This window comes from Molossus molossus, unplaced genomic scaffold, assembly GCF_014108415.1.
Source record: "Molossus molossus isolate mMolMol1 unplaced genomic scaffold, mMolMol1.p scaffold_m16_p_17, whole genome shotgun sequence".
In the NCBI taxonomy this organism is placed as follows: domain Eukaryota; kingdom Metazoa; phylum Chordata; class Mammalia; order Chiroptera; family Molossidae; genus Molossus; species Molossus molossus.
This window is the reverse complement of record NW_023425352.1, coordinates 37,049,919-37,064,085: the sequence shown is the minus strand read 5'-3', so window position 1 is coordinate 37,064,085 and position 14,167 is coordinate 37,049,919.

Genomic DNA, 14,167 nt, shown 5'->3' with positions numbered 1-14,167 from the left:
ATTTAATATGTTCGGAGAGTAACTGAACCATAGAAAGCAAAGCTGTGGATGGGGCAGGGAGGGGGGGAGGGGCCGTAGGAAAGAGGGAAGGAAGGTGGGTTCTGTGCTGTTCGAGTTTCAGAGTCCCGTGGAGTTGAAACAGAGAATCACAGCCTGGTTTAAAAAAGATCCGACAAGAAATGGATTTTGGAGATTTCCTGCTTCTTTTTGTAGAAATAGAGATACTTTGGTTGAGAACAAATACAGGTTTTTATGGAAAATAATGAAAAACATCCAAAATGTTGTTCTAGGCAAAAAGTGTTCAGCTACCCTCCAATGAATTCCAGAAGGTATTTATAAACTGAAAAAGTAATATTTAAAAGTTCTTTGATATAACTTCCTCACATTGGGCCAGACCAGAGACCACACAGACAAACTGGTGTCCAATGAATGAAGAATCACCTTAGCCGTCCCAGCCGCCTATAGATGAATTCCATGTATTTTATTTGAAATATGTCATTTCTCCTTTGTCATATTTGCTTATTTATATTTTGACTTTAAAAAAAAATAATTGGTCACTGATTCAGATGCCAGATAAGCAGAAGAAGTAAATGCTTTAAGGTATTACTATACTCCCTGCAGACTTCTTACATTAAAATGGACATGGGTATGTTCCATATGCAAACACTTCTACATCGACATTTTCATTCAAACATCTGGTTAGCTGCAGAATCACAGCTTCTAAGCCATTTAATTCACTTCTAGATAGCACCAGGGCACCAGTGCATAAAAATGGGAGAAGATGAAAATAAAATATTCCATCCAATTGCAGCAAGTGAAAGTGAGGCCTCCTCCAAGCTTCGTGTGATCTGCATGATCTTATTCCAAGACTGCTGGAACGAGAGCTTGCGAGGGCCTAAAAGCTGTCTACATTACCCTCTAGCTTACATGCACGAGTGTATGTCGGGTGCAATGACAATATTTTAAAAATAAAAGCCAGGACATGTGGATAAACAGAGATTGTTTATTCTGACTTCTGAGTTCACTCATAGGAAAAGTGCATGTCGGTAAAAAGAATGAAGGAAATCACATTTAACTGTGCACATTTAACAGTTTTCTTACTGAACCAGTGGCCATCCGTGCATCAGGATATGTTGTGTTTGAAGCCATAAATACATGCCCTGTGCTGACTTTTCACTCTGGAGTCTGTGGTCCACACAGTTGAGATCAATTGTTAACCAACAGAAGGTTAGAAAATTTCATTACTTACAGGCATATTCTCTGTGCCTTCAGTTGCAGGCCCAACCCAACTCAAAGAAATAAGCTTTTAAAGATTTTATAAACTCTACAATTATAATTCTAGAAGTTCTACCATACTCTAATCACCCACAGGAAGGTAGGTAGTAAATATTTAAGGGGAAAAACAGAATACTGCTGGTTTATCTTTTTGTGTTATAACATCTTTCTCATATCTTAATAGTCCAAATAAACCAGCTCCAGGCTGGCCGAACCTCAAAAATCCTAATATCCCAGGGAGCTGGTAAGACAGTGTGATACAGAATCTTGCATTGGATTTGTCTGTGGCTGGACGAGGAGAGCATTCTGTGCTTTGATTTGGCTGTTAAAAGTCTCAGGTGTATTATTCAATCCTTCTTGGATATAAAGACCAATGGTGAATCTAGCAGGATGCCAACAAGAAAACTTCAAAATGACTGACTTTTCCAGATTCATATCAGTCTCAAAGGATGCTGAGATCAAATGTGAAAAATCAGAATGTGTAAAATTTATAAAAATGTACCGATATCATTAGCCCAAATAGATATCCTTCTAGTTGAAATGCCCTTCCAATTGCAAGGTTTTCTTTTTCTAGATTTTCACTATAATAGTTCATGTGTCCCTACCTCCATAAATGCTGACTTAATGTTCATATGTGTTAGAAAACAACATTTCTTCTCCTTTTTATACATAGCCAACAAAATTATAGAAAACTGTTGCTTCTATCATAAAGAGCTTTCCTTAGGAAGAAACTGGGGAATCACAGAAATAACTTCAACATAATAAGTCACGTGAATGATCTAAACAAGGTTTGGAAACTTGAAGGGATACAAGACAGTCACCAAGTGATTCAGTACTGAAGTCTCAGTCCTGGAATCTGAGCTACAAAAAGGTGTTCTCTCCAAGCCATCAAGAGGAAGCCAAGGCCAGAGGTCCAAAACCTCTGGGCTGGCTAAGGAGTCTAAGAGCCACTACCGGCCCAAGTGGCATCTGAGGGAGGAAAATGTTAGGACCAAATGCCAGGCAGAGGGGAAACATGGCAAAGGACTAGAGTTAAGGGAAAGATAAGAAGTGTCCTAGGAAACTGTTTTTAATGAACTAAAAGATCCTGAATATGAATAAGTCAAGATGCCTTAAATGATGTCAAATAACACTATGAAGATATTTTAAATGCCTTTCTTAATCCAGATGGCTATTTGAAATGAGCCGTGTATTTAAAGACTGTTAAAGAGGTAATCTTTTCAAAGACAAGTACTGTACCTCTTTGACCATTCACAGTTCTTAATGACGCTCAAATGTAAATTTGGTTGGCCTGCCCATAGCTCCCAAATGGGTTATTTAAAGTGCCTTATGATTTTAAATTCCTGACCATGACTAACTGGATCAGCAGTAACCAGTTCATTCAATACCAGAAAACTCATATACTAATCAGCAGCCAATTATCATTCTCAAGAATTTCTATTAAGACTAAATGGACTCAGTGGATAGAAAGCTCTTGAGCTGAGAGGCCCTGTCGATTCCTGACGTACACCTTTAAGAACACAGAGATGAATTTAAATAGGGGAAAGGTGTTCTCAGAAAAGGAAAATAAAGCAAAAGTGAAGAAAGAGGCAGACACTTGAGGACTGGGCTCAGAAAGAGAAAGACGGAGTAAGTTCGGTAGAGTTAATTTTATCCACTGAAAAGCATGGCTTAGAAGTATTTTTCAATCCACTGATATTCATATCTCTTTTCTTATATCTTCTTTGTTCTCCAAAATAATGAAGTCTATGCTGTATAATACTCAAAGGAAAAGCAAGGATATCTATTTTTTTCATGTCACAAGATGAATTCTGAGTTATGAAAAAAAAAAGTTAAGCAGGAAAAAAAGTACATTGTTTCCACAATGAAAGAAAAATTGGATCATTTTCTCCTGAATTTTCAGGGGATTACAAGATCCAAAGGGAAAATAGCTTCTGCCTGAAAGAAAAACCTTTTTAATGATATTGGGCTGCAATGTACAAAAATCACACAGGAAGAGAGAAGACCCGGTTTATCAAACAGCCATTTCCAGGTTCCACACAAAGGCCTCGAGAGAAGCAATCAAATAAAGCTATATGTAAATGATATACTTTACAGTTGTTTAGGACTTGTCTTTCTTTCCAGCAAAGTAAATGGCAAGAATCCATTCTTCTTATTTAGTGGGAGGAAAAAATCGTTAGAAGAAAATTACGACCAAAAACCTAGGGGCAGCATTCTATATAGAAGAATAGCAGGCTCGCTGACTATCATTTCATAACTGCGCTATCACAATGATTTTAATAAAACAAATTCTTTTCATAGAACACAGAACACAAAGGACAATTCATATCAGCGTGAAAGAACCGGTGAAAAGAAAGAACTGAAGATGTTCAATGTTTTCAACCTCAAAAATCTCTTGCGTTGCTCCAACACATACTCTTTGTGTTGAGTGTAGATACTGACATCCATCGGGTTTCTTCTTGTGAGTGAAGAGGAGCTGTCAACTGTAATAAGTACAGCCCTGGCTGGGTAGCTCAGTTGGTTAGAGTATCGTACTGATATGCCAAGGTTGCAGGTTTGATCCCTAGTCAGGACACATATAAGAATCAACCAGTGACTGCTTAAATAAGTGGAATCACAAGTCTCTCTATCTCTCTCTCTCTCTCTCTCTCATCAATAAAAAAAGTATAAGTACAAGCAGCATGACCAAAAAGAATGAACTCTTCTTAACAGAGAGTTCTGTAAAGGGGATAGTTTATGCTAAAGCTAGATATAACACTTTGACCAGAATAGACAGAGTCTATTTATGATGGATGTCTATTCATAACTATACCTGGATGGGAGTTTTCATTAACTTAAGCATACATGTGTATAATTGCAAGGAAATATTACTGAACAGATTGGTATTGAGTGGGTAGGATCGTTCTGTGGAGTTAAAGATAGCCAAATTTAGACACAGATTTGTGGAGTAATACACACTAGCAGCATGACTTCGACAAGGCAGTTTCCTTCCCAGTTTCTTAGTCTACACAACAGAAATAATAATAGTACCTACCTTATACTCTTACTGGGAAAATTATGTAAAATAAACCAATTGACATACACCTAATTCACACTAGGTACTCAGTACTGTAGAGTAATGATAATTATTATGATGACCATGACTATCAACAATGACCTGAATTTCTGGCTTCTCTTCATTATCAATCTGTTGTGAATTTTTGTAACACTACTAACTAATTTTCAATAGCCCCTGTCACTCAAGTATTTTTCCTAATGCCAATTGATGTAGAACCAAATAGTTGTCATAGAGATGGAATAGTTTGGTGGAGACTAAGCATGCTTTCCCTCAAAATACACTTAGAAAGCTTTCCCCAAGGAATTCTACCAGAACTACAACAACAACAAAACCCCAATGCTTTTAAGCATGGTCATGAATATTAACATTATGAATATAAATGAGCTCTCTGAAACGCTTCTTTGTTTCCTATGGGGAAAAAAAACGTTGTCAAACTACACAGTACAGACATACACAGAGAAATAAACAATTTTGTTAGGAGATTCCAAAGACTGGTTTAGAATCTCTCAAGGATCCAACTTCTCTGCTGGAAAATAGGATAAATGTATATACAAACTCGTCTGTATTTCCTCATTAAATAACCTTATATGAGCTTTTTTTTTTTTTTTTTTTATCCTTACTCAAGGACATTTTTGCATTTATCTTCAGACAGAGCAGAAGGGAAAGAGGGAGGAAGAGAGAGAGAGAAACATTGATGTGAGAGAGACACATTGACTGACTGCCACCCACACAACCCCAACCGGGGCCGGGTACAAACTGCAACCGAGGTACTTGCCCTCAGTGGGAACTGAATCTGGATCTCTCTGGTCCGTGGGCTGGCGCTCTAACCGCTGAGCCAAACCGCCAGGGCTATATGACCATTTTTTAAGGACCTTGATCTTCTTCCACAGTAAAGATAGTCTTAACCGGCAATAAAGGAATGGCATTTGCAAGAAGAATTTATACTTGCATTAACCCTCTTTGAAATAATGAACAGAGCTCCGCTCCGCTGTAAAGGAGAATCCTGTTAATCATCGATCTTTTACATTGAGCAGCAAGGAGTCTTACAGTAAGCAAAAGAGCTGAGTTTGCCTTGAGGCTCATAAAATTATAAAGCTGAATATAGAGGCTAACTTCCTAATTATGACATCTTCATCGCTATGCATTTGTTTAATACCCGAAATGTTTGCTTTACCATCTAGGCTCTAAACTCTCCCAGTAGCCACAGCTCCATTTGGCCATATCCTTTGCTACTATTACTTATTAAATGTGCTACAAATGATTTTTAGAGTACTGGCCAGAAAGGCACTAGTCCTATTCACTTAAAATATATTGTTGCATGAAAGCCCTCAGGACAAAAGCAGAGGGAGAGTTATTACTTGTTTCTAAATACTGGTGAATGAAATGAAATGCAGTGAAAGGAAAGAGATTGGTAGACAGGGGGCTTGTTAACGTGGGATTTCTTCTAATGGTAACACCATGATTCTCATATAGGTATACAATGAACACATAGAAGTGATTTTTTTTAAACTCACTATTAAATGAGAAAATTGGGAGTATTTTACAACAAGTTCAAAAAAAAAAATTCAGAGATAGGAACATTTATAAAGCAGGAATATTGATAGAAATTTACAAATGGATGCAATACTGCCTTTTCTACAGAAGGGCTACATTTGTCCTTCCTCTGAGCTAAATTATTTGCTTTTTATAGACAGAAACGATTTACATTGCTACCTAAAATTGGGAAAGTTGTAAAGTGGCTCAAACACAATGAAAGGTACAGAGCCTCCATATAATCAAAATCAGATATCTGGGAAGGTTGTGCTATAAATATGTTAGTATTCATGGAAGCACAGAGTTTTCCCTAGAAAATAGAATGTTATAACTTTTTTTAAAATCTAAGCACAAAATCAGGTCATCCAAAAGGATAAGACAGTAGACATCATAGAACGGTAAGTTGAAAATTCCATTGAGATATAGTTTATGCCATGGCTTCTAACTATGTTTGAAAATACCAAAGTCACATCCATTGATAGGAAGGCAATTAAGTACCTCAATGAATGGTCTCCATTGAAACAAGACTTGCTTCTGATCAAAAGAAATTTGTAGGATTGGGTAAGAGGAGGTAAAAATTTATCCCATCCTAATAAAAGGATAACATCAGGAAAACTTCCTGGAGAAGAAATGGTATTACTTTCATGGCATATGAACATTATGATCACTGCAATTCTATTATAATTCTCTTTTAAAGATTTTTAATCTCACTGTTTTATATTCGAACTCTTGGTTGATGATAGATTGCAAAACACCAGCACAGATTTCACGCAGGACGATCACATAATTCTACATGCTTTACAGGAAAATAGAGCAGGTTTGGCTTCTTAGTTCTGTATTTAAAGTACAACATGTTACAAAATTCTTCTCAAAGAGAAAATAAGTCACTCTGTTATGGAGTAAATAAAGAAGAGCTAAAATATAATTATCTTAAATAAATATGGATAAAATAAAATGGATAGTTTAGCAATATAAAATTCTGAAGCTGATTTTCTTGATGTTTTCATTCATCAGCAAACAGGTACACAATATAATAAAAATGAATAAATGAACAAATGAAAGAGATATTCCTATGCTTTGGCAGCTCAAAATCAATTTGAGGAGAGACACATTAAAAAGTAATAATAATAAGAGAGGAAACAAGACCAATGTTTTATTGGGAGACATGCTGATCACTATCTAGGGTCACTAATTATGGTGTCTCCACCTAATGGTTATCTACAGGGTTAGTCTAGGGCCAACAGGGTCATATTGGTGACATTTTTTATACATACAAGAGCAGAGGGAGAAAATAAGTAAGGAGCAGTATCAAGTAATCAGGAATGTGGTATATTCTGGAGATCTTCCCATGGCTAAGATGTCACAAACCGTCTATTTTCATGGGAACACACACATTTAAACTTATTCAGAAACTCAAAGGAAATGGTCATGTTCACAGTCAGGCACAGCCCTCTGGACTACCTGAAATAGCTGTAAAGTTTGCCTTCACAAAGCAACTCCGTACACATATCTATAATGTATTATCTGTATATTGCATTGTGTGCCCACCCATCACTCAAAGTTAAATCATCTTGAAACCTATATGACCCTATTAACCAATATGACCCTAATAAATAAAAAAAAATCAAGTAACTGATTTTGTACCTGGCCAATTGCTTCTCCCTTCTCTTGACCCTTTAATGAATTCCCATAAGGAGGATAGAAAAGCCAGCATCTTGCACCAGTTTTTTTTGTCAGTACTTTCCCTGAGTAGTGCTCGCTGGGTATAATTTTAAGTCTCCAACATCCACCACCTCCCCACATGTGGTATTCCCCACCCACTTACATAACAACCACTTACTCCTACCCCAAGGCCTGTAAATACTTCCCACGAAGTTTGAAGATCCTGCCCATCATCTTTCTTTGAGGTGTGAGGTTGTATGTCTCTACTCGTTCCCGTGTTATGGGATACATACAAGTACCAGCAATGCTTGCTTCCTCTTTCTCTCCTTTATTCTTCACTTTTCCGATGTCCTTTGCCCTTTCTCCCTCTCTTCTCTATTTCTTCTATTCTTTATAGAGAGTCAAAGTGTAAATGTAGAAAGAGGATAAATATCATTTATCCCTAGATAGTAAGTCTATCATTTAATATTTCATAGATGTCCATCCTTAACTCCTTTGAGCTTGTTATATCCTTTTCAAATTAAAGGTAATGATTCCTAGCCCAAAGAGTTGTAGTGAGAATTAAATACTATTGTACATATAAGGTACTTGCTAGTATCTGTCATCTAGTAAATATCCCCAAATGGTAACCATTATTTATCATTACCACCATCAATAACATTTCCTACAGGTCCTGGACCTCCTTCCTTTTTCCCTGCAATACACTCCTTTGAACGCTCTTGCTTCCCAAAACTTTTTATCATCCAGAGTTGGTGATGATACTAAAGATGACGACGATGAAATAAATTAGTATAAACATAATGATGAAAGTAAAGATCATTAAGGGGAGGACGAGGAGGAGGACAGAGAGGAGATACGGTCAGTCCATTCAGTTCTCACTTTGGGTCAGATACTATGCTAGGAGCTTCATGTATATTACCTCATTTTCTTTTCATGGCAATGCTGCTTGGTGGGTTCTGTTATTATACATACAATAAAGAAATGGAGGCTTGACCAAGTTCACGTGGCTCTGAAGTGTCAGTGCTCGATTTTGAACAAAGTTTATTACTGCACTGATTAGTTTCCCAAGATTGCACGGTAAACATATGGAAGAGGCTACTTCCCCTTACTTTTAGAGAAAAGGCATTTTTCTCTAGGGATGAAGGTAGAAAGGGAGATGTTCAGGAAGTGGGGTGTTGGGGGACAGCTTATTGTGGGGCAGTGCAGGGGCCTGATTGATGCATGGTTGCAGCAACTGTGCATCTAGTACAGAAAGCAAGCAAAGCCTATCCCTCTTCCCTGACTTTTCTTTGATCTCAAATAATGGAGAATGCATCTACGGATTGGCCAATCACTAATATATAGTTCTAGGAGGTGGAGCCTTGACAGAGATTAAAGTTCAAGTGCAAATGGACACTGCTACAGACTGAATGTGTACCCTCAAATATTCAACCCCCAGTGTGATGGTATTTGGAGGTGTGGCCTTTGGGAGGCAATTAGGTCATGAGTGTGAAACCCTCATAGATGGGATTAGTGGCAGCATAAGAAAAGACAGGGGGGAATCTCTCCTCCATCCAACATGGGAGGATAGAGCAAGCAGGCAAACCAGGGAGAAAGAGTTTATAGGAACTGAATCAGCTGGTACCTTGATCTTGGGCTTCCCAGGCCTCAGAACTGTGAGGAATAAATTTTTGTTGCTCAATCCCCCCAGTTTGGTATTTCTTTCTTACAGTGAGCATGCACACTCTTCTGATTCCTCTATACATCATTTTCTCCAGGATAATACTCTGGCATTGTCTGCAGCAGCAATGCAGATCTAGAATGAAATACATGCTGTGCTCCAAGATCATTACTTCTGCAGAAGGAAACTGTTTCTTAGGTTGAGAGTTACTACAGCAAAAATAACTGGTGCCAAGATTCTTATGTGTGTAGCCACTAAGATTTTGGAAAAATGAAACGTAAGAGTTTGTGTTTTCTTTTTTTCCCAATTTTATTTTGTTTTATTTTTTCCATAACCATCTGTCCCCTCTATGCCCTCTTCCACCTTCACCCCTCCCCCTCCACCCCTGCAATCACCACACTGTTGTCCATGCCCATGAGTTCTCTCTCTCTCTCTTTTTTCTTTTTAGCTCAATCCCTCTACTCTCTGAACCCCCTGTCCCACCCTGGAGTTGTCTGCCTGCTCTCTGTCTGTGAGTCTGTCTCTATTTTGCTGGATTATTCAGTTTGGGATACTGCATTTAATGGTGCTGAGGAGCATCATCAACTCCAAGGGAAGACAGCCTCAGCGGAACCGCGGAGAGAGAGACCCCGACTCCAGACCAGTGCCTCGTGCCTGGTACCGAGCCCACCAAGAAGAAATGGGACAAGAAGTGTCTTTTGTACATATTCCAGGACTTAAATTTTCCATCAACAAAGGGATAGGAGATTTATTTTGTTATAATTTTAATTTTAATTTTGAAACAGAGAGTGACATAAAAACAAAATTCATGTTTCATAAATTGTCCAATTTAGGGTATTTATGTCATATCTTTATAAAAAACATTTTTTAAGATTGTGGGCTACAAAATCAGAGAAGGGTTGTTCTGAGATTTTTTTTTTTTTTGCCATGTGAATTTCAGCTAGTTACTTAACAATTCTCCCTCAGTTTCCCCTCCTGTAAAATCGATATATTGATAGTACCTACCTTATAATGTAACTGTGAGGATTAAGTTCAATGATACATGAACAGTGCCAGTGCCTAGCCCAAGCCATGTGCTTAGTAGATATTAGCCAACCACTGTTGTTGTTACTAACATACTGTCTGTTATTTATTTATTTTTTTTATCCTCACCCGAGGACATTCTTGCATTTATCTTCAGATAGAGTGGGAGGGAGAAAGGGAAGAAGAGAGAGAGAGAAACATCGATGTGAGAGAGACATCAAGTGGTTGCCACCCACACGACCCCAACTGGGGCCAGGGACAAATTGCAACCGAAGGATGTGCCCTTAGCAGGAACCGAACCCAGGACCCTCTGGTCCGTGGGCCGATGCTGTAACCACTGAGCCAAACTGGCCAGGGCCTGTCTGTTATTTTTTGTTGCATGTATTATGATGCTACCTACTGAGCTGGGTTTGAGCAAGTAGGACAAGAGGAGAAATACGTACCAGCGACCAAGTACTCAGTGTGCTGTAGGCTCTGGGCTGAGCACTGTCACTCAGACTTTCACTTATTGCTCACAATTGTGACACTAAAATTATACAGACAAGAACAGCAAATAACTTCCCAGAGGTCAACAGAGTAACTGGTGAATTTAAATCCAGGTCCTAAGTTCTTCCCAAGAACACTCTTTTACTTCACATTAAACCCAGCTAACATTTTCCAAAGGCAAATAATTAGAAAATGAATGACTTCTTAGGGTATGGTGTGTCTTTGGAGTTCTTTTTTTTCTTTTTTTATCCTCACCCGAGGACATTTTCTCATTGTTTTTTTTTGTTCAGATAGAGTGGGAGGGAGAGAGAGGAAAAGAGAGAGAGAAAAACAGCAATGTGATAGGGACACATCGAGTGTCTGCCACCCGCACGACACAACCAGGGCCGGGGACACACCGAGGTACACGCCCTTAGCCGGAACCGAACCCCAGTCTCTCTGGACCGCAGGCTGACTCTCTAACCGCTGAGCCAAACTGGCCAGGGCTGGAGTTCATCTTTTAAAAGCTTCCACAGCATGATCCAGCAGTATTCATGAAAACATTTAGAAACTGATCAGCCATTCTCACCTGTAACAGTGCACAGACCAGAACTGAACCAATGGTCCCTGAAAGTGGGATCAAGGTTCCTATGATGCTGTCATGGATGCTCTCGCCCATCAGTGTGCAGAAAATAGCTCGTACTGTCTCCCAGGAGCTGATCACTTGATTTAAAGGCCAATTATAAATATAACCATTATTAAAAGTTTAATTATATATAAACACTTTTGAATTAATTTTATTAAAAAACTAAGGTAATAAACAGTAAAGTGTATCACTTAATAATTAGATTACTACATCTTACTATTATTTACGCTCTTGGGATTAATTACTTCTATTGTATGTCTAGGTACAAATGCCGTAAAATAGTGTCTCTCTTCTTAACTGCATGTTCAATGATGTTATGTTGACAGCTCGGTATCAGCCTTGGAGGTAGAATTTACAGCATGGAATCATCAAATGAAATAACTCAAAATTTGATTTATCATTTTGTTGATTGTCTACAACAAAGAAAGTGATGGAAAAGATGTCAATAATGCAGGTTAAAGGTAAAAATGTATTGGATGTGTAGCTGTGACATTATGAATAGCACACAAAAAATTGGCAACGTAGTCTCAGGGCATTCAAAAAGTATACTTTGATTACCAAAGTTACTTGTTTCATTGATGAAACAGTAAAATTCTGGCATACATTCTTATTGTTTTATTTTCATCTTACACATTAATGCAAATGAAAACATAAATCAACATTCGTATCAGAGCTATGTTTACTTATCAGTTGCAAGCATGGTTTGGCTGCAGATAAATGAGTTTGGCAAAAATTGCTGCAAGCTTTCTGCAATAATCAATTGGCAATGTGGAATTTACAATGAAAAGTATTGAACATTCTGTTATTATCTATAAATTGAGAACTGTATATACTTTATATTAGTAAAATTAACAAAATTGGTAATGAAATGATGCACATGTACGTTGATGTTCTGCAAAGCCTGCACCCTGTTCATCCTTAAGGGGGAGGAGAGTGTTTGTGGATCAGATCCTTGTCCTCAGATATTTCAAAAGAGTTAAAGATTACACACACACATACCTGTTATAACTTCCAATGTCCGTTTCAGGAAACTTGAGAAGTCAGGCAGAGACAGGCTAAAAATCTGGCCATCTCTCTTTTACTTGGCTGCCCTCTCCCTTTTCAGACCTACTTCATTCCTGTTAGTTGGTAGGAAAAGGTGTGGCTGAGAGTTTCTGCTGCTGCTGCTGCTGCTTCTAGTTGTCTCTGACCCCTGCCAATAAAGTCGAAGGCATGAGACTCGGGGGTGGGTTCGAGGGGAAGGATGTCATATATCCTGCATTGGTGAGAGACCTTGAAACCTGCTCTTGGAGTAGGCAGATGCTTTCTCTGTGTGCAGTCAAGTTCTACTTTGTGTTTGGGGCTACAGCATAAGAAAAAAAATGCTCTTTTGTCCATCACTTTACTCTGACAATATATCTTCCCTTTAGAAACTTAGAATACCTTAACTGTATATATTTTTTTCCAAATAGTATCCTAATCTCACCCTCCTGCGGCAATTATTATTCTCACAAAGTATAGAAATAGCATTTGTCTCTGATTACAATTATACCCATGCCCCTTCCCTGAACTCGGGTCCTCGGCAACATTTGAACCGGAAGACAAAGTCTGATTGATTCCAGGATCTATATGGTCATGACGTGGTTTCTTGACATACGAGAATGACAGGTTTAAAAAAATCATGAAACATTGCAGTGGTGAAAAAGAAAGAATCGCTAAATTTTCTATTAGCTCTGTAACTTGAGAAACAATCATAGTGCTAATAGTTCTGCAACGAGGAGAATAATCACAGATTGTCAAAATAAAAATAAAAATTGAAGGCAAGAAAAGCTAAGCATGCTGGGAGAGGCCTGACAGTTCTCATCAGTACTTCCTCTGGTGGGGAAGAGTCGCCTGTCCCAATAGTTCACGGGGCGTCGGGGGCACAGAAACTACACGTGGGAGGAGGAAGCTTTCACGCAAGGAGCACAGTGGCCAGGGGTTGCTTTCGAACCATGGCCGTTTCTGCCTCATGGACAAGCAGAAGAAAGGAACCTGGAAAAACAGATTTCAAAAGAAAATCCCGTGACCTTTTCTAAAAACATATAACCCTCTCACTCTGGCTTTTATTCTCCCACTTCCGATGAGCGATTTCTAGGAGCAATGTTTGTTTTCCTTCTGGGCCTTCCGTAAGAAAAGCAACTGCAAGCATGATGCTAAATTTTAACTAACACTTAATCTCATTAGAGAGAAATTAGCCGAGGGAGGAGAATGTGGCCGACTGGAGAACTGTTTCTCTGTCTCAGTGTGGCAGCTGCTATTTAATTCCAAATAATTGTTGTCTGTAGAACTACAGGGCCAGTGTTGCCAGATCTTCCATTATTTGACAGAAGTCAGAAACATGGATGTTATTAAAAATATCTGAATGTTAATTGTTGAGAATTACCGATAATTAAAGCAACGAAAACTTGGCAAACCAGAAACATGCAGGCTAACCAAGACCCATGTGGAGGTCCATGTTGAGACAGAAACGTGCAGCTGCTGCCTGAAGTGTATAAGACGAGGAAAAGGACATGAAGCTTTTTATCTTGTTTTGATGTTGCTTTACTACAAAAACAAAACACAAACTAGTTCTAAGTGCATGCAGTGCTGTGATTTAAGGATGATCAAAGGATGGAGACAGCTCTTCATTATATAGAATCACCTTTCCCACTTGTGAGCCTGACGATGTTTGTGTTTTTCTATTGTTCCAAAGTGTCTGATGGTCCGATTACGACAGTTCAAATCAGGCAAAGTAGTGATTCAATGACATGATAATGCATGATTTAGCCGACCTTTGCCCAGAGTTCATGCAGTGCAATGACATTTTAAATACCAATTTAACAAG